The sequence below is a fragment of the Mauremys reevesii genome, linkage group 1 (genome assembly GCF_016161935.1).
Source record: "Mauremys reevesii isolate NIE-2019 linkage group 1, ASM1616193v1, whole genome shotgun sequence".
NCBI classification, from domain to species: Eukaryota; Metazoa; Chordata; order Testudines; family Geoemydidae; genus Mauremys; species Mauremys reevesii.
Genome location: NC_052623.1, coordinates 186,667,268 through 186,693,157, shown reverse-complemented (window position 1 = coordinate 186,693,157; position 25,890 = coordinate 186,667,268). Strand labels below are relative to the sequence as shown.

At 43.3% G+C, this 25,890-nt stretch overlaps 1 protein-coding gene across 5 annotated transcripts in view; it reads right to left on the bottom strand.

Moving 5' to 3' along the window:
• The window catches only part of CADM2 (cell adhesion molecule 2), a 1,013,511-nt gene that overhangs the window by 718,301 nt on the left and 269,320 nt on the right, over positions 1-25,890 (bottom strand). The window lies entirely within an intron of this gene.

The following is a 25,890-nucleotide window of genomic DNA, read 5'->3' as shown; positions in this document are numbered from 1 at the left end:
TTAAGTTTTTGGAGTTTATAATACAAAATATCCTGGGAATTTTAATCAATTAATCAATGCCCCCCCCCCCCCAAAACACTTATCTTTTAACCCCAGGCTGCGGCCTAGCATAAGGTCAACAGGTACTGGGGGTTGCAGAGGGCAGCCCAGCGGTAGGCCAAGGGAGCAGGTCCAAACCCAACCTTGCCAGTGATGAGTAGGCTGATACTGCAGTCTGCCCCAGGGCGCAGGGGCTAGACAATGACTGGCAGTAGCCGTATACTGAGGCGAGGTGGGAATAGTGGGTGGGGGTTCCCTGGAGAGGGGAGACCCTAAAACTGAGGGGTTACTGCCAGGGGGCAGCACCCCAGGTAAAAGGGCACCAGGTCCAGGGAGGGACACAGGGGCCAGAGGACAGGTGTATCACTGGCCTGCAGAGGGTGCTCCGGAGCTGGAATGAGCTAATTCCCAGAAGTCACCAGCAGGAGGAGCCACAGGGGTGAGTCTGTTCATCTACACCCCCTCATTAATCTCAGTGTATCTTTTTTTTTTTTTTAGTTCCCTGGTCACATGGTTATTTGTAGCTTCATGCTCTCACTCTCTGGTGTTTCATGTGTGCTTAAATTCAAGACCTCTATTTTCTAGTTTCTCTGTTTTCACATGCTGCTTTAAAGCAGAGCATATTTTCCAATCTGCTTTCTTAGGAATGCAAAAGTATGTTAATTACCTTTCGAGAAAAATACTTAGAGGCATAATCTATTTTGTCAACTACATATATTGGTTATGTTTACACTTAAATTTCTACTTGTGCTTTAGCACTAGTTATATAGCAACTGCATTTTTTATTGTAAACAGCATAGATATTTTTGATAGTCACGTTTAATCAGAGTGCAGCCTAGCATTAAACACAAGTAGGAAACCACTTGTTTCCTGGAATAATTGTTTATGAAGTGTCCACATGAGACTTTACATTTGTGTCAGTTAACATGTCTAAAAAGTCAAGGCTGGACTTATCCATTGATAGGTGCACCACATAAACTGAAAAAAATATACCACTTATTCCCTAGGGCAGCGGGCGCCAGCTGAAGGACCACTGCGGCGGTGGAGCCGAATTTCGGCGGCATTTCGGCAGTGACGCCTCTTGATGACATGAGAGGCTTCCCCGCCGAAATTTGGGAGTGACGCCTCTCGATGACATCACTTGTCGGCGACAAGCGTCGTCATCAAGAGGCGTCCCCGCCAAAAAGCCGCTGCGGCATTTCAGCGGGTGCTCTCCCGGGGGCCAGGATGCGGGCACATTAAGATGCCCCCGCGGGCGCCATGGTTTTGAAAGTAAAAAAAAAAAAGTAGTAAGCACTAAAACCTTTGAAGAACAAAAGAATGAAAAGAGAGTATACAATTTCTACCAGTACCAACATGTTGATTTGGACTGAATAGGTGACATCATCCACAGTGAAGAATTGATTCCTAAAGATGCAGTGCTTCATAATATAAATGCATATATTTTCTAAGACAGAGGTGGACTAACATAGTGTCCATCTTTTAAAAAGGGAAGAAGGAGAATGTGGGGAACTACACACCTGTCAGCCTCACCTCAGTCCCCAGAAAAATCATGGAACAGGTCCTCAATGAATCCATTTTGAAGCTCTTGGAGGAGAGGAAGGTGATCAGGAACAGTCAACATGGATTCACCAAGGGCAAGTCATGCCTGACCAACCTGATTGCCTTCTATGATGAGATACCTGGCTCTGTGGATGAGGGGAACGCAGTGGATGTATTCCTTGACTTAAGCAACCCATTTGATACGGTCTCCCACAGTATTCTTGCCAACAAGTTAAAAAAATATGTATTGGATGAATGGACTATAAGGTGAATAGAGAGGTGGCTAGATCATCCACCTCAATGGGTAGTGATCAATGGTTCGATATCTAGTTGGCAGCCGGTATCAAGTGAAGTGCCCCAGGGCTCAGTCCTCGAGATGGTTTTGTTCAACATCTTCATTAATGATCTGGATGATGGGATGGATTGCACCCTCTGCAAGTTTGCAGATGACATTAAGCTGATGGGAGAGGTAAATACACTGGAGGGTAGGAATAGGGTTCAGAGTGACCTAGACAAATTAGAGGATTGGGCCGAAAGAAATCTGATGAGGTTCAACAAGGACAAGTGCAGAGTCCAGCACTTAGGACAGAAGAATCCCATGCACTGCTACAGGCCGACCGGCTAGGTGGCAGTACTGCACAAAAAGACCTGGAGATTACAGTGGACGAGAGGCTGGATATGAGTCAACAGTATGCCCTTGTTGCCAAGAAGGCTAATGCCATATTGGGCTGCATTAGTAGGAGTATTGCAAGCAGATCAAGGGAAGTGATTATTCCCCTCTATTCAGCACTGGTGAGGCCACATCTAGAGTATTGTGCCAATTATGGGCCCCTCACTACAGAGGATGGAGCTAGGCTGTTCTCAGTGGTGGCTGATGACAGAATAAGGATCAATGGACTCAAGTTGCAGTGGGGGAGGTCTAGTTTGGATATTTGGGAGGAAAAAATATTTCACTAGGAGGGTGGTGAAGCACTGGAATGGGTTACCTAGGGAGGTGGAGAAATCTCCATCCTTAGAAGTTTTTAAGGCACAGTTTGACAAAGCCCTGGTTGGGATGATTTAGTTGAGGTTGGTTCTGCTTTGAGCAGGGGTTGGACTAGATGACTTCCTGAGGTCTCTCCCAACCCTAATCTTCTATGAAATCGCTGGCAAAGGCAAATGTGTGTCTTGACTAAGAGGACTAATCCCAATGTTGTTGGCAGCTAACCACCAAGAGTAGCTTATACAAAGTATTATAGAGGCAGAATGCCTGAAAAGAAATACTTTTCATGTAGCACCTGCTGCATAATAGAATTGCCTTGGATCTAAGCAATTGTAGTCAACCCCTTTCTGTACCAAGAAAGTGAGAGCAAGCAAAAGAGAAATGAGAAAGTGTAAACCGCTTGGAAACATGAACTTCTCCAAGACTGGAACTAGCAGTCAGATTTGCTAAATCCATATGGTAACTTTCTGAATGAGACTGAGCCATTATGATCTTATTCTGAATATGATTTTATGTGTATATGAGCCAACACTTGAATATTAGATACTGTAAACATGAAAGGAAAGGTCAGAGCCCTAAGAAAAAACCTCTCCACACAAGTACATATTTATTTTAAGAAAACAATGTTATGAGTATTTCATTACAGGACTATGGAAATATTTTGGAAGCTAGAAAGATAAGCAAAGGGAGTTTCGAGTCTGATTTTAACCATGTGCAGCTTGAAAGAATACAGAGATTTTGTTATTGTTTTAGAATAAGACTATTACATTTAAAGTGAGTGACTTCACTTTCAGAAAGGTGATTTTGGTAGTATAGTGCTAAAATCAACTGAAACTTGATATCAGTAAGCTGGAATAAAATGAATTAGTTTAACTGCAAATTGGAATTGGAGCATTAAGTACACTGGATGAGGTGCACCATGTGTTGTGACAGGTATGTGTAGGATGCATGGATCTTGAAAGGTGTGTTTGAGAGATACTGATCATGGGTCTTACACATGTCTATCATATCCCGTGGAGCACCTCACCCAGTGCACTAAATGCTCAAACAACCACCATGTGGGTAAAACCAGACAATTACTGTGCACTCAAATGAATTCACACAGAAAAATGATACTAGACAAAAGGAAAAAAATCTGAAAACGACAGGCCCATTAGTTTGACCTCCGTTTTATGAAAGGTCTTAGAACAAATTTTGAAACAGAGTAGTTAAGGACATATAGGTAAATGGTAACTGGTCTAAAATACAACATAGTTTTACTTAAAGCAGATCATGCCAGAACAAACTGTTTTCTTTATTTGAGAAGGTAAATGATTTTCCAGACAAAGGCAATGCAGTAGACCCAATCTATCTGGATTTCAGTAAAATATTTGCTACAGTTCCAAATGGGAAATTAATGGTTAAAATGCAGAAGATTAATATGAGAATTGAAAGGTGGAAACGAACTGGCTAAAGAGGAGACTACAGAGTGTCATGCTGAAAGGTGAACTGTCATGTTGGAGAGAGGTTACTAGTAGAGTTCCTCAAGGATCGATTTTCAGACCAATTTTACTTAACAGTTTCATTAATAACCCTGAGACAAAAAGTGGGAGTGTGCTAATAATCTTGCAGGCTTTCGTCTTTCTCTTAATAATCAAGGCTTCTTCATTCAGTTTGGTCAGCAACCCTTCCCTAGAAATGTTTCCCCTTGCTTGGGATGCAGGCTCCTGATACTTTAAGTCAAAGTGGCAGAAACTAATTCCAGGTCTCCTCCACATTCAGACCCTTGAGTTCTTCAGTACAGTCCACTTCCCTAACTAACTCCCTTTGCCCTTTTGAAATCAAGGATCCTAGTTGCAGATCTATTTATATTTATCCTTTCATTTTGTTTAAACTGAGTTAAATCATGATGACAACTCGAATCAAAAGTTGTCCTCTACAGCCAGTTCTTCTATGAGGTCCTAGTTACTTACCAATACTAAATCTAAAATTGCATCACCTTATTGGTTCAGTGACTTTTTGGTGAAGAAATCTATCTCCTATAACTTCCAGAAATATCTGGGGCCTACCATTATTAATAGCACTTGTCTTCCAGTCTGTATCTGGGAAATTAAAGTCTCCCATAATCACACAATTCCCAGTAGTATTTATTTAATTTAAAATATTAAAGAAGACTATCCATATTCAAATCAGATCTTGGGGATCTGTATCAGACCGATGCACTATTCCAATGGATTCCGTTATCTTTCTTCCTCAAAGTAATTTTGACCTAAAACACTTCATTTCATCCATCACTTTTAATTTCTTTACAGTCTACCTCATCATTAAAATACAATGCAACTCCACCACCTTTACTGTTTCTTTCCTGAACAGCCAATACCCTTCAATACTTGCATTCCAGGCATGATTACTATTTCCATTGTGTTTCAGTTATAACTGGCTTCACTTCCTGCATCAGTAGCTCTAGTTCCTTCATTATGTTACCCAGGCTCCTTGCATTGGTATAGAGACACATTGGATGTTTCTGCTTGGCTTCACCCATATTCCTTGTCCAATTAGGTACACTCATTTTACTGCCAGTGTTGCTTACCAGACTGTTAGAACCAGTACCAATGTCAGTATATTTTCTCTTGTTGTCCATTCTCCTACCCTCTGTTCCTTTCTCCATTGTTGTAGCCTCTTATTTGATTTTCCTCTTGCTTAATATATGAAACAGGTGGGGAGATTACATGTGCATCTCCCAACTATCTTCCCAGAATTCCTAGTTTAGAGCTCTTTTAATCAGTTGTGCCAAGCTCCATCCCAGAAGTCTATTTCCTTCCCTATTCAGGGGGAGTTCATCCCATGAGAAACAGTCCTCTGTCCGTGAATGCCTCCCAGTGGTTGAATATCCCAAAGCCCTCCTTATAGCACCACTGCCTGAGCCATCTGTTGAATGGGGATAAGCACATAGTTCTCCTTAGTGTTCTGACACCTGTGCCAGCAAAGAGTGTGTGGTGGAAACTAGAGCACTGATAGTGGAAAACAAAAGTTGATTCAGACAGGATGACACATAATGACTTCCTGAAAGTCTATTCTGAGTTTATATTACAGGCTAGAGAACTTTCCTATCAGCCTCAACTGAGACTGTCAAATCTCATCCCAAGAATTATCCAGGATGGTAAATCACTTCATTAATCCTGAATGACTAAAATCTGCATTTGAGCCATGCACCAAGCTCTCTGAAGAACAATCATCCTACTTCCCTGAAAAGATCAAGCAAATTTGGGAAAGGTTCTCACACAACATGGTTCTGCTCCACCTATACAACACAATCAAAAACCCACCTGCATCGCCAGAATTCAGTATACTCACTCATCAAGAAATTCTGGACACCATAAAGGAGTCTTTATTTAAGTTTTATTAATCCAATCTAAGCCCTTTCTTGCTTGTGAAAGAGAGTCATGAAATGGTGCCAACCCTGACTGAAACAGACATTTCATCATTCAGAGAAGGAATCTTTCCTTCCTCTTTCAAACACATAATAGTCTAAGCAATGCCAAAGAAACACACCCTGGATAATTCAGTCCTTGCCAGCCAGTATTCTTATATTGGGTCGGGGGAAGACACACCCTACCAAAACAAGACCCTCCATTGCACATTGCTCATGCTCGAGGGAGACGATGAGAAAAAGAAACACATGATAAATATGTAGTCATGTTGCTTAATGCACTATGGAAGGCACTCAGTTATGTTAGTGATGATTGTGGTATAAAAACCAAAACAGAATAAGATAGAGGGATTGTTCCTACTCAACAAGGACCTTCAAGGACCTGAGATTCTATGAATTGGTGGTTCTTTCCCTATTTGGAGGGTGACCCATCAAGGCACAGGGTGAAGCTGCATCACTAGTTCTTCAGCCACAGACTTGGTCCAGAATGCTGCTCATGAAGTGTGGAGGCAAGAGAAAGGACATTATGAGAAAGAATATGGAGAAAATTAGTGCCAAAACCCAAGGATATGCAGCCTAAATCCGTCCCAATCTGACTACACTTGCTGAAAGAAACTGCTGTGACAAAAGTAGAGTAAGGGGGTTGTGATATAATTCTCAAGATTATATGCGAGTAGACCAGAAGGCATGAAGAATTCTACCAGTGGCTGTTTTTGTAGCATTAGCAGGCACTGTAAACCAGCAATATGTCCAGACTACAAGATTTTCCATCTTTGAGAACATTAACTTAAACAAAATCTTTGCAAGACTTATTAATTTTAAAAATAAAGTCAAATATCCAATGATTAATGTGCATTAGAAAATCTCTGGGGAAAATAATGACTTGGCTGCACACTTTTTGAAAATGATTCCATATGTCCTTTGAAGCTTTGTGCGATATTCTATCACCTACTAAATTCAAGGCTGTAAACACCAACAGACGTGGATGATCTAGAAAATCTTTTTATTTCGCAGGTGGGAGCAAAATATAATGAAGTAACGCATTGACATGCATAAACCTCAACAACTACTTTCATAAATCTTCTTTATCGTAATTTTTGGCTCCCAACCACTGTATGTTAAGACCCATTAAACCTTTGTGTTTTAGGTTTTTTTAATGCAGCTCTGATGATCCAGTGTTAAAAGGTTAATATTACAATTCAATAAAAGTTGTTTTAGATGTTTAAAACTTATTACCATTTTTTGATTGAGGAAGCACTTTGTAATATTTTCAACTCCTGTATATTATTTTTAGCTATTTTTTTTCAGCCTTTCTTCAACAGGATGTGGTAAATTTCTAATGACAGAAAATTAAGCCATGGAATATGATGTATTCTTATGCTACACAATACTTTCAATTATAATAAAATATTAGTAACTGTTATAACAAAAGAGGTATGAAGCTTTCTTCAAAACAGCAACACACTTTTTGTACTATGGATAAATGACAGACATTCCGAAAAAAAACCAAAATACAGCCTGGAACCTCTGGAACTGTAGATCAAGGGCTTGTGTACACTTAACATGCTACAGCAGCGCAGCCACATTGCTGCAGTGAAGACACCATCTACACCAATGGAATGGCTTCTCCCATCAGCATAGGTACTCTACCTCCCTGACAAGCAGTAGCACTATCTGCACTGGGGGTTAGACTGGTTTAACTGGATCTCTTAGGGGTTTGGATTTTTCACATCCCTGAGCAAAGTAGGTATACCGACCTACAGCCTGTTCTTCAGTAGGAAGTAAGTGTTCAAATTAGCAACAATAGATTTGTAAAGGCAATACCTAATACTATCACTTTCAGGAGATAAGTAAGGGAAGAAATGCTTTAGTTTTGTGTGTCACAGTGTGCACTTCCCTTCACCTTCAAGGAGGGTGGTTTCCCAAACACACATACCACTTTTCCCTTTATGAGGTTTAATTTTGTTAAATAACAACAACCAAGATTTCTCCTTCCACAGTATCCAAGGGGCGGAGCGGGGCGGGGGGACTACAAAGTTCTCACCCTTTCATATGGCAAACAGAAAACAAATAATTCTCTTCTTTCTTGGACATAAGCTTGGCCATCCATTCTCCACTAAGGATGGAGATATAATTCACCAATACTAGCCTCATGTTTCCTTTTCCTCTTTGTGTATCTGGCACCTGTAATTTAGCTTTAATTAGTTTAATCTTCATCACTTCTCCAACCATTTAACATCTGATCATCAGTTTACCACCCTCCAGACCTGACAGCAAAGTTAGGTTGTGGATTTTAGTCCTAACTCTGCAACTCCATACTAGCTCACTGGGTAGTATTCTTTGATAGGTACATTCTTATGAATTGTATCTATTTGTAGAAAGGAAAACATCATAAAGTGTACCATTTAAAATATTCTACCACTATTAATGGAAATGGAAGAGAATGAACTGAAGTGTGTATATTAGTAAGTGAGAAAATAAAGATCAAGAATAATGTGTCACACTTTTGAGCCTGTTCATTTATTTTTGTCAACTGCAATTTAGTTAATCATAACAGTTCAAACGTCTATGGTATGTGTGTATTTGGTATACATATATTATTAAAAAAACAACAAAAATATTGGTAAAGAATATATTTCGCAGCAATACTCTTCTCTTTACTTAATCTCTTTGACATATTTTCCCATCTATAAAATTGGGATAACATTTACCTTCTTTACAGAGGTGTAGTTAACGTCTGTAAAATGTTTAAAAAGGTGAAAGTGGCTAAATATTTTTGCTTATAATTTACAAGGGAATTAGCAAAGGTTAACTTTGATTGTTTTATTGATTATTTAATGGACCATATGTGTTTATTAACATTACAAGGAGGATAGAGGATATGTCAGGCTTTAATAAATTAAAATATAGAAAAGATAAATTTAAAAAATTGGAGAGCACAATAGTAACACACACATATAAAGCCCAAATAGAACACTATTTTCCCCATCAATACTTAATTTCAAGTCTGGCTTTTTATTTGCAAATTCTAGCACTACTGTGGAATAAATATTTCCATAGACCCCCACCATTTTAATCTAAATGGAAGCAAAATGTATGTATACTTGCAATTTATTTAATCACAGATAAAATCCAGTGTTCTTTATAACAGACTAATAATATACTATATTACCTTAATCATCAACAGAATGCAAAAATCTATTTAACAAATGTTTAAAAAAAACACTCAAAATGAAGATTTCAATGTGCTGACTAAAGCTGGTGCAAACTGCAAAGCAAATAAAACAGCTGAACCTTTGTTATTGATAGAGAGCACTTAGACAGATCCATCTTTCAGCAGCATACTAAGCAGATCATTGGAACTGCACCCAACACAACTCAAAACTGCTGTCAGATTAATCTTCAGAATTTAATGGAAGATGTGAAACTCCTATTTTCCTAAGAGAGACAGTTTATAAAGAAATTCTGTTTAAACAAACTTTTTTTTCTTGAAGCTTTTTCTTCAAGATTCTGTCAACCAATATACTAAAGGTAGTGGTACCAAATGGTCCTCTTTAAACTCAAAAATAGGTGCATACAGCAAGAAACTCGAAAAGATTCCATTGAACAGGATGGGTCAGATTCTCAGCTGGTGTAAATCAAGCACCTCCATTTAAGTCAGCAGAGCCACAGTGGTTTACACTACTTCTGAATTAATGTAAATGTTTATCCAAAAAAACAACTGCATATATCCTTGTGATGGGGGGCAGGGGGTGGAGAGGGGGAATGGGCTTAACGATGGCATCTCCTAGTGGTTAGGTTGTTGGGCTTCCACTTTCCCCTGTCTCCCATGCCTCCCACCAGTAACTGCTCCAATACTATGATTCCCTCCTTTTGGTGGGTGGCGACTCGGACCTCCAGCTGCTTCACTCATTTAGGTCACCTTCTTCTGGGGTAACAGAGTCCAGAGAAATATATATTGTACCAGTGTCTAGACACTTGCAGATAGCACACCCTCACTACAAGGCTCTCAACATCTCTATCATCTCCTTACTTTGGAGAGGATAGATGGAAGGGAGATTTATGCCCCTCCACAACACGAGTTGGTGGGGTATCCACTTCTGGGCTCCGTCTTAGGGCCCTATAAGAGACAACAATATCAAATCCCTTAGAGTGCCTTGAGGCTACCTCCCTGGACCACTTTGTACCATTCATTTCCCCTAAAAGTCGAACCTAAGTTAGCAAAATAATAAAATAATAATAACTACAACTACTGAATGTTCATCCCAGCTGCTAGCCCCTTCCTTGCAGTGAGGGCTTCTGCAGCATTCTTGTTGAGGAGCTATCAGAGTAGGTTCATCCTCCTACCTTGTCTGCCCCCATCTGAGCTGTCTGGCTTCCTTTTTAAGCTCCTCCTTCAGTTGGAGCAGGCTCTGCAAGTGTTGGGTAGAGGACTGTAACCTGGACCCAGAACTGCACCTTAACCTCTTCAGTTCTAGTGTGGGATTTATACACAAGTCCTACATTAGAAAAGAAGACTACTTAGTGGCAACTGTCGCACTATTAAAAGTGTGTAGATGGAGCAAGCTCTTTGTCAAAACTTTCACCACAGTATTTTCAAAGAGCTCAGGCCTTCAGGTGTATGACTAGAATTTAAAATCAATTAAATCTCAGAGCAAAAACTCAGTGCACAGATTAAAAAATATGCTACCAAATGTTAATACAAACTTTTTGAGCACTTACAGAGATACATACCTCAAAGGGTGCCACCAACTAACACTACAGTAGTAACAACTTCATAGTATTCAGATGGGGTAAGGGGGCTGAGGCTTGGGCCACAGCTGGAGTCAGGCATGAGCGTTGGCAGGCAGCACCCCACGTGGGAGGCCAGGAGCCCAGTCCCATGTAAAACCTGGGGGTGCTGCAGCACCCCCTGCACCCTTATTTCCCATGCCTACGGCCCTATATATTTACAATGCACATGACATAGAATACCACATATATGTTGTCACATACTTCTGACAGTAAGAGTAATACCTCAAAATGGCAATCAATCACTCTGGACTTACTGACAGTCATTCTGACATTCAAGAAACTTATGGCACAACCCTAAAACATTTACAAATGTGCTTATTTTTTTCCTCATGAGTTGTCACTTTTGAAGGCACTGGAACTATTTACATATGTAAAGATAAGGTTGAATTTAATTTCTGCAGCATATTGCCATTGTACATTTTGCAATATAATGCACTGAAAAGCATGACATACTTTTAAGACCATTTAAAAGTAAACTTATCTATGGCTATGTACCTAAAGTCATTTTATTTTTACTCCACCACTATTATGCCAAACAAGTTAGTGATGGGAAGCATCACACTCTTAATGGAGGAAGATGTACCATTTATGTCACTTGTATGACATCGTAACTTTCCCACTTAAAATAAAATTTCTTTGATTTAGGTGGGTTTTTTAATTAAAATCCTAGTGTTCTTCTAATGAAAATGGTCAGTGTAAGATTTCTTGGGTTTTGTTATATTGTTAAAAATAATTGAATGAACTTTCCCCTTTTAAGTCTCAACTCACAAAAACATCCTTATTCAAGAAATAATCCTTACTCAAGAACGCACTCAATCATACCTTTAAGCCCCATTGATTTGGTCGGCGGAATGGGGATTTTTGGCTCAAGCTTACAAGTTGTTTATTTTGGTTTCTTTTAAGGAGTCTTGTCAATTCTAGAATCCAGAGAATGGGTCGCCTATGCGGCCCTCTGTGGAGGGCGGTTGTTGCAGTACCAGGTCAAGGACAATGCAGCTGCTGGTGCCCCTCAATGATCACACATGGGACAATGGGTCCTTTACCCCCAGTAGGACTGCTAGGCAAAAGGCCATTTGGAGATCTCTGGGAACCCGGCTGGGTGTGGGGAGGAGGCATAAGAACATAAGAACATAAGAAAGGCCGTACCGGGTCAGACCAAAGGTCCATCTAGCCCAGTATCTGCCGACAGTGGCCAATGCCAGGTGCCCCTGAGGGAGTGAACCTAACAGGCAATGATCAAGTGATCTCTCTCCTGCCATCCATCTCCATCCTCTGACGAACAGAGGCTAGGGACACCATTCTTTCCCATCCTGGCTAATAGCCATTTATGGACTTAGCCACCATGAATTCATCCAATCCCCTTTTAAACATTGTTATAGTCCTACCCTTCACAACCTCCTCAGGTAAGGCGTTCCACAAGTTGACTGTGCGCTGCGTGAAGAAGAACTTCCTTTTATTTGTTTTAAACCTGCTGCCTATTAATTTCATTTGGTGACCCCTAGTTCTTGTATTATGGGAATAAGTAAATAACTTTTCCTTATCCACTTTCTCAACATCACTCATGATTTTATATACCTCTATCATGTCCCCCCTTAGTCTTCTCTTTTCCAAACTGAAGAGTCCTAGCCTCTTTAATCTTTCCTCATATGAGACCCTCTCTAAACCCCTAATCATTTTAGTTGCTCTTTTCTGAACCTTTTCTAGTGCTAGAATATCTTTTTTGAGGTGAGGAGACCACATCTGTACACAGTATTTGAGATGTGGGCGTACCATGGATTTATATAAGGGCAATAATATATTCTCAGTCTTATTCTCTATCCCCTTTTTAATGATTCCTAACATCCTGTTTGCTTTTTTGACCGCCTCTGCACACTGCGTGGACATCTTCAGAGAACTATCCACAATAACTCCAAGATCTTTTCCTGACTCGTTGTAGCTAAATTAGCCCCCATCATGTTGTATGTATAGTTGGGGTTATTTTTTCCAATGTGCATTACTTTACATTTATCCACATTAAATTTCATTTGCCATTTTGTTGCCCAATCACTTAGTTTTGTGAGATCTATTTGAAGTTCTTCACAATCTGCTTTGGTCTTAACTATCTTGAGTAGTTTAGTATCATCTGCAAACTTTGCCACCTCACTGTTTACCCCTTTCTCCAGATCATTTATGAATAAATTGAATAGGATTGGTCCTAGGACTGACCCTTGGGGAACACCAGTAGTTACCCCTCTCCATTCTGAGAATTTACCATTAATTCCTACCCTTTGTTCCCTGTCCTTTAACCAGTTCTCAATCCATGAAAGGACCTTTCCTTTTATCCCATGACAACTTAATTTACGTAAGAGCCTTTGGTGAGGGACCTTGTCAAAGGCTTTCTGGAAATCTAAGTACACTATGTCCACCGGATCCCCCTTGTCCACATGTTTGTTGACCCCTTCAAAGAACTCTAAAAGATTAGTAAGACATGATTTCCCTTTACAGAAACCATGTTGACTATTGCTCAAGAGTTTATGTTTTTCTATGTGTCTGACAATTTTATTCTTTACTATTGTTTCAACTAATTTGCCCGGTACCGACGTTAGACTTACCGGTCTGTAATTGCCGGGATCACCCCTAGAGCCCTTTTTAAATATTGGCATTACATTAGCTAACTTCCAGTCATTGGGTACCGAAGCCGATTTAAAGGACAGGTTACAAACCTTAGTTAATAGTTCCGCAACTTCACATTTGAGTTCTTTCAGAACTCTTGGGTGAATGCCATCTGGTCCCGGTGACTTGTTAATGTTGAGTTTATCAATTAATTCCAAAACCTCCTCTAGTGATACTTCAATCTGTGACAGTTCCTCAGATTTGTCACCTACAAAAGCCAGCTCAGGTTTGGGAATCTCCCTAACATCCTCAGCCGTGAAGACTGAAGCAAAGAATCCATTTAGTTTCTCCGCAATGACTTTATCATCTTTAAGCGCTCCTTTTGTATTTTCATTGTCAAGGGGCCCCACTGGTTGTTTAGCAGGCTTCCTGCTTCTGATGTACTTAAAAAACATTTTGTTATTACCTTTGGAGTTTTTGGCTAGCCGTTCTTCAAACTCCTCTTTGGCTTTTCTTATATAATTTTTGCCAAACTTTCTTTTATCTATCTGTTTGGAAAAAACTAATCTGTGCAGACTGTCCTCTAGGACACATGGTCATTTCGGTGTTTTTCTATGTGTCTGACAATTTTATTCTTAACTATTGTTTCAACTAATTTGTCCAGTACCGCCGTTAGACTTACCGGTCTGTAATTGCCGGGATCACCCCTAGAGCCCTTTTTAATGTTCTTATGTTACAGGATTGGAACTTCAATTTCCATTTTTATTATTGAGGTTCTGTTTAACTTCAACCAAAGCTTAAGAATCTTCCATAATTTTCAGGACAAAATAAGTCATTTCTGAGATGGTGATTGTAACAGGTTTCTTACATACTTGGTGACGGTTGAGTTAATCTAATCAATACAGAAGATTACAAATAGGGGAGGATTCAGATAGCTAAATAGATCAGCTTAAAAAATTTCAAATAATTTTCTACTAAATAGTATTTCAATGGAGTTGTGTGCAAGGAAGAAAATTACTTAGAAAATATATCTTAAACTATTTATTAATTACTATTTAATTAAATTGCATGAAGTGCTGTTCTTATCAACCACATCATACTTCCATCATTTATATGTAAGCAACTGTGGCAAAACAGAGAAAAATAAACACAAGGAGATAAGCTGTGTTTTCTCATATTGTCAGTAGCAATCAGGCAATTACACCTGTGCCCCTTTATATACTGTAGCACTTCCACAAAAAGAATGAGAGCAAAACTAATTTATTTTATGTTGGGTTCACTGAGAAATAGGCCTGAACCAAATCCCTCAGAACCAACCACCCTCACACTTTTGGGAAGTTCATGTTCATATCAGCACTACAAAACTTGAGTCTCTTATTGCATAAAATATGCATTTGATTTTTTAACTTTATAATGCTTTCCATGGAAATGTATGTGTGATTCTTTAGCTCTTCTCAAACAGCTCGCCCTGTGTAACCAAGCTCTTTAGCTCTATATCCCCTACATTCACTGTTCCAGATTAAAAAATATCTAAAATTCTATTTGAATCAAAATTAACAAATTCTCATATTAAATCATTTATTAGTCAAATTACAATTTGGAATGCAATTAAAATTATTTATACTTTAGAAAAGATTTTTAGCCTCCAAATAATAATGTTCCTTTTCCAATGAATAAACACCAGGTTCAGACAAATGTGCTAAATATATAGATAACAAGAATATTACCATTTTAAACTTTTAAAAGTTATTTTCCTTTAAAACACAGTTAAAAATTCATGTTTTTGGTCTTCTTTGTGTGCCATCAATAAAAAACTAAATTTGATCATTTTCCTAGGTTATCGAGAATAGTAAACTTTAAACAAGATTTTTTTTCATATACAATTTTGCATTAAGTAGCATTACATCAAGAAATTATGACTTGGTTGACATACATTATTCTGGCATGAAGGCTATTTATATGGTATTTTAGATATTACGACATTAGGTAAGATATTAGATAAAATACAACTGATATAATTATGATGTTTGAGATTTGAAAAATTACAAACTTTTCCCGCTTCTGTATTTGCTGCTATACATACACCTGCTGGTTTCGTTTCCAGAAGTACTCCATCCTATAGGATATTCCATAACTCAATAATAGTTAAATTAATTATGAATGGTGTTGCTAGGTTTTTGTTGGGTATTTTTGTTATTTACAGCAAAACATGAAAAAAAATAAAAAAAACCTATGCAACTATTCATTATTTATTTCTATTATCCAATTTGATTTTCTTTAAAATCAAAGTACATCAGGGATAAAATATTTAGATGATCATGTTAGAATCACAGAAAATAGAGATGAAAGCAATCTAGTGGCTCACATAGCCAATTTATCTCCTAATGTAGGATTGTTCACTGTTGTAACATTTAGTAGTATATTTTTCTGTCAAGTTTAAAATGTTTCTTTGGGAGACTATTACACAACCTCACAGATGTTATGGAATTATTGGCATATGGGATGCTGCCAGGTCACATGCCAAAGCCATATCTAATTTACTTTCACTATCATTCCTACTTGTAGGTCTTTTTCTGCATTATTGCCTTCAAGGTTTCCCTCCTCTGGTAAATATCTGTTTCAGAGTCTCTTTCCCCAAGATCTATGAGCTTGCATTTTCCCCAAGCTGAATCTCATTATGCTGGTTTTTGCCCTTATTTCTAATCTCTCCAGATCCCTTTGCATTACTTTTCTTTACTCATTAGTATTTCCATCACCACTCAATTTAGAATCATATGTGAATTTTATTAACATGCTGTTTACACCCTCTTCCAGATCATTAATCAAGATACTAAATAAGACTGGCTCTAACAGTTATCCCTGTGGTACCACTCTAGACACCCTTTGTTTATGGTCTTTCAGCCAGTTTTAATCCACATAACAATGTTCTTATTCAAGCCAATATTAATTCATTTTTCAAGTAATGTAGGGTGAGGCAAAAGCAAATGTTTCATTAAAATCCAAATATACTACATGTATTACATTCTTTCCATCCTCCTTAATTTTGTTAATCTATCAAAAAAAGGTATTGTTTATTTCCTTGGCAACATACATTCATATTTCCCGTCATACAATTTATCAATTCTATTATCCTCTTTTACACATTTAGGGCTTGTCTACACTACAAAGTTAAGTCAACATAAGGCAGCTTATATTGATCTAATTATGGAGGTGTATGCACTGGAATGCTGCTCCCGCCAATTTAACTCTCCTGCTACTCTGACATGATAAAATCACCTCGATGAGAGGCGTAGCCCTTACAGTGAAATGGTTAGAGCGACACAGTGTCTGTGTAAACACTGGGTTGCTTATATCACCCTAAGTGGCCTCCAGAAGGTGTCTCACAATGCCCACCGTGACTGTTCTGGTCACAGGTTTGAACTACACTGCCCTGCAGCCAGGTACATAGCGTGTGACCCTCCCATTTTAAAGCCCCAGGTATTTTTGCAATTGCTCTTCCTGTTTGCTCACCATGGACAGCTCACATAGCATCTGCCCATCTGACCATGTCCGCTCCCCGCAGCAAACATGCCCCTGCCTGGAGTACACCAAAGATGTTGCGTCTGCTGGGTTTGTGGGAAGAGGAGACTGTGCAGCCACAGCTCTGCTCCAGCTGCAGGAATTTTGATATCTATGGGCAGATTGTTCGTGGCATGGAGGAGTAGGGGTACAATAGGGACACACAGCAGTGCCGTGCAAAAAATAATAATCAAGAAGTGGAGGCAGATGTACCAGAAGGAAGGGAGGCAGTAGTCTCTCCAGTGTGGTGCCAAATACATGCCACTTCTACAAGGAGCTGCATGCTATCCTCAAGGACCATAGGCGGCAGGTTCGTATAATTTTTGGTGGGGCCCAAAATGGTGGTGTCCCCCTCCCCCCGCTCTCACCCTGTAAGCTGATATAAAATGAAGCTACAATGCGTCAGCACTACAAGATTACAAGGGTCAATTAAAAGTGGAAAGTCAGAAGCAGCACTTGCCTGCTTTAATATACAGTATTAAATTTTGTTGCACCTGTTGTGACAAAGTGGGAATGTTCTTAATGTTTTCTCTGAATACTGTGTGGGTGCCTCAGTTTCCCCTGCAAAGTGCCAACTGACAGTGTTGGGGACAAAGAGATCAGGTGGCCTCCTTGTCCGGAAGAGACACAGAGGCCAGAGGAGGGAGTGTCAGTTTGGAGCTGGCTGGGGAAATCGGGAGAGGCCCAGAACTTGGGTCTGGGCTCCCCACCCCCCAAGATGGACCTGACTGAGGGGTCCTGTTTTCTGTACCTACAAGCTCTGTTTTAGACTGTGTTCCTGTCATCTAATAAACCTTCTGTTTTACTGTCTGGCTGCTGGCAGCCGAGGACCTGGAGAGCCCCCTGGACCTGCTGCTCTTCAGCCTCACGGTGCCCTGGCCCAGCCCCGGCAGGAGGGAAGGCAAGGATCTCCGGCTGCGGGGCTACCTGCTCAGCACCGACGAACCCAGCCGGCTGCTCACCTCCTCACACACTCCAGGAGCCCCTCGCCGCCATCGCAGCCCAGGCTCGGCTCCAGGGGACCCCGTTTCCGTCCCTCCCCAGCTCCTCACACACACTGGGTAGGGCCGCCCAGAGGATTCAGGGGGCCTGGGGCAAAGCAATTTTGGGGGCCCCTTCCATAAAAAAAAGTTGCAATACTATAGTAACATGTATTTGGAAATGTAAAAAATAACTAGTGAAAATTAATTTGTAATAATTTGAAAATACACCAAATACATTATTTAAAAACATTAAATGCTTTACTGGTCTGTCTACATTTGGAATTACATAATGGGCTGTTGCTGGGTGATGGTTGGTGCCAATGGGCTGTCACTGCCTGGAGGTGGTGCTGCTGTTGCCCAGGGCTGGGTGGGGAGCTGGGCTCTGGGGGGTGCCTGGCTCACAGGAGCTGGGCTCAGGACTGTGGGGAGATGGGGTCGGAGGTTGTCTGGCTCAGAGGGGCTCGCCTCGGAGCTGGGGTCAGGGCTGTGGGGAATGGGTACAGGGGTGTCCGGATCAGAGGGGCTGGGCTCGGAGCTGGGGTCAGGGCTGTGGGGAGAATGGGGTCAGGGGTGTCTGGATCAGAGGGGCTGGGCTCGGAGCTGGGGTCAGGGCTGTGGGAGGAATGGGTACAGGGGATGTCCGGATCAGAGGGGCTGGGCTCGGAGCTGGGGTCAGGGCTGTGGGAGGAATGGGTACAGGGGTGTCCGGATCAGAGGGGCTGGGCTCGGAGCTGGGGTCAGGGCTGTGGGAGGAATGGGTACAGGGGTGTCCGGACCAGCGGGGCGGGGCGCGGCGCGGGGGGTCAGGGCTGTGGGAGGAATGGGTACAGGGGGATGTCCGGATCAGAGGGGCTGGGCTCGGAGCTGGGGGTCAGGGCTGTGGGGGGAATGGAGTCAGGGGGGTGTCTGGATCAGAGGGGCATGGCTCGGTGCTAGGGGTCAGGGCTGTGGGGAATGGGGTCAGGGGTGTCTGGATCAGAGGGGCTGGGCTCGGAGCTGGGGTCAGGGCTGTGGGGGAATGGGTACAGGGGATGTCCGGATCAGATGGGCTGGGCTCGGAGCTAGGGTCAGGGCTGTGGGGACTGGGTACAGGGGGCTGTCCGGATCAGATGGGCTGGGCTCCGAGCTGGGGGTCAGGGCTGTGGGGGTTAGGGGGTGAGGTGGGTGTGTGGATCAGAGGGGCTGGGCTCGGAGCTGGGGGTCAGGGCTGTGGGGGGAATGGGTACAGGGGTGTCCGGATCAGAGGGGCTGGGCTCGGAGCTAGGGTCAGGGCTGTGGGGGAATGGGTACAGGGGGATGTCCGGATCAGATGGGCTGGGCTCAGAGCTGGGGGTCAGGGCTGTGAGGGGGATGGGGCCGGGGGTGTGCCCAGGTCCGAGGGGCTGGGCTTGGAGCTGGGGGTCAGGGCTGGGTGTGGCGGATGGGTTTTGGGGGGTGCCCACCTCAGCGTGGCTGGGCTTGGAGCTGGGGTCAGGGCTGGGCCTGGGGGTAATGGGGTCGGGGTACCTGACAACCACCTCCTGAGACCCCCAATCCAACCCCTTCCTGGCCCCTGACCGCCTCCCCACACAGAACCTGTGCCCCCTCCCTGCCCCCTGAGTGTCCCCGGGACTCCCTGCCCCTTAGCCAACCCCCCGGCCCGGCTGCTTACCCCCCGCTCACTGCGCGCCTCGAGAAGCGGCCCTGCACAGCGCTGCAGCCGCATGGCTCCCGGAGGGGGCTGAGCTCTTCCCCGCTCAGAGCCGCGTGGTCAGGGGAGGAGCCGCTCGGCCTGGAGCTCCCAGCCCCGCCCCCTGACCACGCGGCTCTGAGCGGGGCGGAGCTTAGCCCCGCCCCCCCCCAGCCAAGCTGCTGCTGCTGCGCTGTGTAGGACCCGGCGCGAACAAGCGGAGGAGGAGCGGCCCGTCCTCTGCAGCCAGGCAGGGCCGCGCTACCAGTAAGGGGCCATCCCTCTCCCCCAAGCGGAGCCGGTAGCGTGGCCCTGCCCCGGCTGCAGGGAACGGGCCGCTCCTCGGCTCGCAGTGGCAGGATGAGCTGGGGCCCCAGCTCTAGGCACCAGCTTGTTTTGCTGGTGCCTAGAGCCGCCCCTGCCGGGCTGGGAGGGGGGAAGCTCCAGCCGTGGCGACGGTGCGGCGGCGGCGGGGGGTGCGCTCCAAGCAGGGGAGAAAACATTGGTGGGGCAGAGCCCCTGCTTGGGATTTATTCCTGGGGCTAAAGCCCCAGAGCCCCATATAAGTCGGCGCCTATGTCAAGGACGTCTTCAGCTCCATCACCAAGAGCCCCCTGGATACTTCAGCGGAGAGGGAGATGGAGACTGTGGCCAGCGGAGTGAACCCTAAGGATGATGTGGTGGAGAATGGGGGGCAGGCAACAGGGTCATCCAGTGGTGTGGTGAGCCAAAACCTCTTTTTAACTCCAAAACAGTCTAATCAGTCCCAGCACTGGGTTCTGATGCGCTTGATGCAAGAGAGGGAACCTTAAGTAAGTACTCATTGTGCTTTTATATTGCAGGAAAAAATGTGGCCATGTTCTGATTTTTTAATAAAGGTAGAAGAGGGACTGAAATAACCAGCAAAGGAACATCTGCTTGTATCTGCTTCTCATTCCCCTGTGTAGCTAGGCAGAGGGACCCCGTAGTGGGTTTATGAACACCGGGATATCCTGGGATTCCTCCATGGAGATGTCTAGGAATCTTTCCTAGAGGTATTCTGCAATCCTCTGTTGAAGGTTCCTCGGGAGGACTGCCTTGTTGCTTTCTCCATGGTAGGAAACTTTGCCTCGCAAATCGGCAATTACTTCTGCAGGTGCCACAGCAGCACATAGGCAAGCAGCATACGGACCTCGTCTGCAGCCACACACATGCAGGAGCTGCACCTTTGCATCCTTGATTATCCTCAGGAACGAGATATCAGCTTCTGTCACCCCCACCTTGGGCTCCCACCATCTGTACGCCTGCCAAGGGAAAGTGAGAAATTTGTGTTTCTAAACTTGTTTGAAGGGTGTGAGTACACTCACAATAGTGCCTCTGTCTGTTGTTTCTTTAGCATCTGCAGATGTGCCCCGAGGGTCTCCTCCTGCACACTGGCTCTGTCTGATAAGGAGATAAAACAAGAGGAGTAAGGAAGACATGTTCCAGGAGGTGCTGCAATCCTCTGGTGTTTCGAATTGCAAGCAGAGAGAATGAAGAGAGACTATTAATGACAAACTGTGCATGGATAGTCACGATAGGAAACAGGGGCAGGAACAGATGACACAGCTTCTCACAGAGCAAACAGACATGTTGAGGTCCATAAATGAATTTCAGGTGGAACACATCCGTGCTTGCCTCCCTCTGCAGCCCATACAGAACTATCTTCCATGCCCTCCCCACATCCCGCCCCTCGCACACACATTCCTTGCATGTTCCAGGGCTGTCAAAGTACCCCAAACACAACAGTGAGGGAGATATTTCACAATGACAGCTGGAAATACACCCAGCTGTGAGACCCTCATTGGCAAATGTTCTCTTCATTCTCTTGTTCCTCCCAGAAGATAGAATTTTTTGCATGGGTGTTGAATAAAAATGTTTTTCTAGAAAGTGAATGAGTCTTTATTTGTCTCCTACATATGGTGGATGCTGCTAAAATTCATAGACCGTGCCGATAGGTGCATTTGCATTATTACATTACCACACACACAAGACTCATAATACAGTGCAAGAAAACAATGCCTGGCTAAACGCATTACAGAAACACATATTACTGTGGCTCATTGTCAAAATGCTCCTTTAAAGCCCCCCTGATTGAAATAGCCCTCCGTTGAACCCTTTTAACAGCCCCGGTATCTAGCTGCTCAAACACAGCAGCCAGCCAATTCACCTCAATGCTCCACCCCTATGGAAACTTCTCCCCCTTATCTTCACAAATGTTATGCAGAGCACAGGAGACTGCTTTGACCATGGGAATATTTTCTTCACTGAGGTCTAATCTGCCAAAGAAGAAGTGCCACTTTAAGTGGCCAAAGGCATATTCAACAATATTCTGCACATGCTGAGCCTGCTGTTGAAGCCCTTCTTGCTGCAGTCAAGAATGCTGGTGCAAGGCTTCATGAGCCATAGGCACAAGGAGTAGGCTGGGTCTCCTAGGATCACTGTTGTCATTTCAACATCCCCAATGGAAATCTTCTGGTCTGGAAAGAAAGTCCCTGCTTGTAGCTTTCTGTACAGGTCAGTGTTCTTGAAAATGCATGCATCATGCATCTTCCCTGACCAGCTAGCTTTGATGTCGGTAAAACGATCCTGGTGATCCACCAGCACTTGCAATACCATAGAAAAGTAGCCCTTTCTGTTGATGTACTCCATCTCAAGGAGGTCAGATGCCAAAATGGGGATATGCATGCCATCTATCTCCCCGCTGCAGTTAGGAAATCCCATTGCCACAAAACAATCCACCATTTCATGCACATTGTCCAGAGTCACAGTGCTTTGTAGCAGGAGGCAATTAATGACCCTGCACACTTTCATCACTGCAACCCACATGATGGATTTCCTCACTCCAAACAGATTTGTGACTGATTGGTAGCAGTCTGGCGTTGACAGTTTCCACACACTGATCGCCACTCACTTCTCCACCATTAGGGCAGCTCTCATTTTGGTGTCCTTGCGCCGGAGGGCCGGAGCGAGCTCCTCACACAGTTCCAGGAAGGTGGCTTTGCGTATCAGAGTTCTGCAGCCACTGCTCATCATCCCACACCTGCATAATGATGCTATTCCACAATTCAATGCTAGTTTCTTGCACCAAGAACCAACGGTTAACTTAACTTTATAGTGCAGACATAGCCTTAGCGATTCCTCCTACTCCTTTCACATTTCTTTCTTTATTTTACTAGGTATAGTGATTAGATGTACAGGATAGTGCATACCAGGATAACTTTGCTTTCTTTTTTTTTGAATATTAATATCACATTTGCTTTCCCTGCTCCTTCCCCAGTTTTTCAGTACCCCCCCATAAGTCTGTGATTTTTAAAAAGTAATAGTCAGTGGTTTAATAAGCATTATCATGCTGAGTAATAATCTGAATCCCTTACAAAAGTGAGTGAATTTATCCTCACAACACTAGTTCCTCATTGAGCAAAGCATCCCCATTCAGAAAAAGCACTTAAGTATGTGTTTAAGTCCTACTGAATGGGAATTAAGTATATGCTCAAAAATTAAGTTTATGCTTTCTCTGAATCAAGGTGAGGATGGAAAAATTAACACATTTTACAGATAGTAGTGAGATGTAGTGAAATTAAGACCAAGGTCACACAGGAAGTCTGTGGCAGAATTGGAAATAGAATAAGTTTACAAGAGTGAGCAACAAGGGTGATGTCATGCTGGGAGTCTTCTATAGACCACCAGACCAGGGGATGAGGTGGACGAGGCTTTCTTCCGGCAACTAACAGAAGTTACTAGATTACGGGCTCTGGTTCTCATGGGAGACTTTAATCACCCTGATATCTGCTGGGAGAGCAATACAGTGGTGCACAGACAATCCAGGAAGTTTTGGGAAAGTGTAGGGGACAATTTCCTGGTGCAAGTGCTGGAGGAACCAACTAGAGACAGAGCTCTTCTTGACCTGCTGCTCACAAACCGGGAAGAATTAGTAGGGGAAGCAAAAGTGGATGGGAACCTGGGAGGCAGTGACCATGAGATGGTCAAGTTCACGATCCTGACACAAGGAAGAAAGGAGAGCAGCAGAATATGGACTCTGGACTTCAGAAAAGCAGACTTTGACTCCCTTAGGGAACTGATGGGCAGGATCTCCTGGGAGATTAACATAGAGGGAAAGGAGTCCAGGAGAGCTGGCTGTATTTTAAAGAATCCTTACTGAGGTTGCAGGAACAAACCATCCCAATGTGAAGAAAGAATAGTAAATATGGCAGGCGACCAGCTTGGCTTAACAGTGAAATCCTTGCTGATCTTAAACACAGAAAAGAAGCATACAAGAAGTGGAAGACTGGACAAATGACCAGAGAGGAGTATAAAGATATTGCTCAGGCATGGAGGAGTGAAATCAGGAAGGCCAAATCACAGTTGGAATTGCAGCTAGCAATAGATGTTAGGAGTAACAAGAAGGGTTTCTTCAGGTATGTTAGTAACAAGAAGAAAGTCAAGGAAAGTGTGACAGAGGATGTGGAAAAAGCGAATGTACTCAATGATTTTTTTGCCTCTATCTTCACGAACAAGGTCAGCTCCCAGACTACTGCACTGGGCAGCACAGCATGGGGAGCAGGTGACCAGCCCTCTGTGGAGAAAGAAGTGGTTCAGGACTATTTAGAAAAGCTGGATGAGCATAAGTCCATGGGGCGGATGCGCTGCATCCAAGGAGTTGGCAGATGTGATTGCAGACCATTGCCCATTATCTTTGAAAACTCGTGGTGATCAAGGGAGGTCCCGGATGAGTGGAAAAAGGCTAATGTAGTCTTTTAAAAAGGGAAGAAGGAGGATCCGGGGAACTACAGGCCAGTCAGCCTCATCTCAGTCCTTGGAGCAGGTCCTCAAGGAATCAATTTTGAAGCTCTTAGAGGAGAGGAAAGTATCCAGGAAAAGTCAGCATGAATTCACTAAGGACAAGTCATGCCTGACTAACCTAATTGCCTTCTATGAGGAGATAACTGGCTCTGTGGATGAGGGGAAAGCAGTGGATGTGTTATTCCTTGACTTTAGCAAAGATTCTGATATGGTCTTCCACAGTATTCTTGCCAGCAAGTTAAAGAAGTATGGGCTGGATGAATGGACTATAAGGCGGAGAGAAAGCTGGCTACGTCGTCAGGCTCAGCGTGCAGTGAACAATGGCTCCATGTCTAGTTGGCAGCTGATATCAAGCAGAGTGCCCCAATGGGTCGTTCCTGGGGCCTGTTTTGTTCAATATCTTCATCAGTGATCTGGAGGATGGTGTGGACTGCACCCTCAGCAAGTTTGCAGATGACACTAAACTTGGAGGAGTGGTAGATATGCTGGAGGGTAGGGATAGGATACAGAGGGACCTAGACATATTAGAGGAAATCTGATGAGGTTCAACAAGGACAAGTTCAGAGTCCTGCACTTAGGACAGAAGAATCCCATGCACTGCCACAGACTAGGGACCAAATGGCTAGGCACCAGTTCTGCAGAAAAGGACATAGGGGTTACAGTGGATGAGAAGCTGGATATGAATCAACAGTGTGCCCTTGTTGCCAAGAAGGCTAACAACATTTTGGGCTGTATAAGTAGAAGCATTGCCAGGAGATCAAGAGACATGATCATTCCCCTCTATTCAACATTGGTGAGGCCTCACCTGGAGTACTGTGTCCAGTTTTCGGCCCCACACTACAAAAAGGATGTGGAAAAATTGGAAAGAGTCCAGCGGAGGGCAACAAAAATGATTCGGGGGCTGGAGCACATGACTTATGAGGAGAGGCTGAGGGAACTGGGATTGTTTAGACTGCAGAAAGGAAGAATGAGGGGGGGGATTTGATAACTGCTTTCAACTACCTGAAAGGGGGTTCCAAAGAGGATGGATCTAGACTGTTCTCAGTGGCAGCAGATGACAGAACAAGGAGTAATGGTCTCAAGTTGCAGTGCGGGAGGTTTAGGTTGGATATTAGGAAAAACATTTTCAGTAGGAGGGTGGTGAAGCACTGGAATGGGTTACCTAGGGAGGTGGTAGAATCTCCTTCCTTAGAGGTTTTTAAGGTCAGGCTTGACAGAATTCTGGCTGGGATGATTTACTTGGGGATTGGTCCTGCTTTGAGCAGGGGGTTGGACTAGGTGACCTCCTGAGGTCCCTTTCAACCCTGATATTCTATGATTCTATTAATGTAAATTTCCTGATTTCCAGTCCAGTGAGAAGACCATCATTCTCATAAAAACTCTAAGATGCATAACAAAACTTAGATTCTGCAGTGACTGGTGCAACAGAACTAGAAAAGATAGGAAGTAAATATCTGTCTTCTGTATATTATATGGAAATCTGATTTCTCAATGTTTGGTT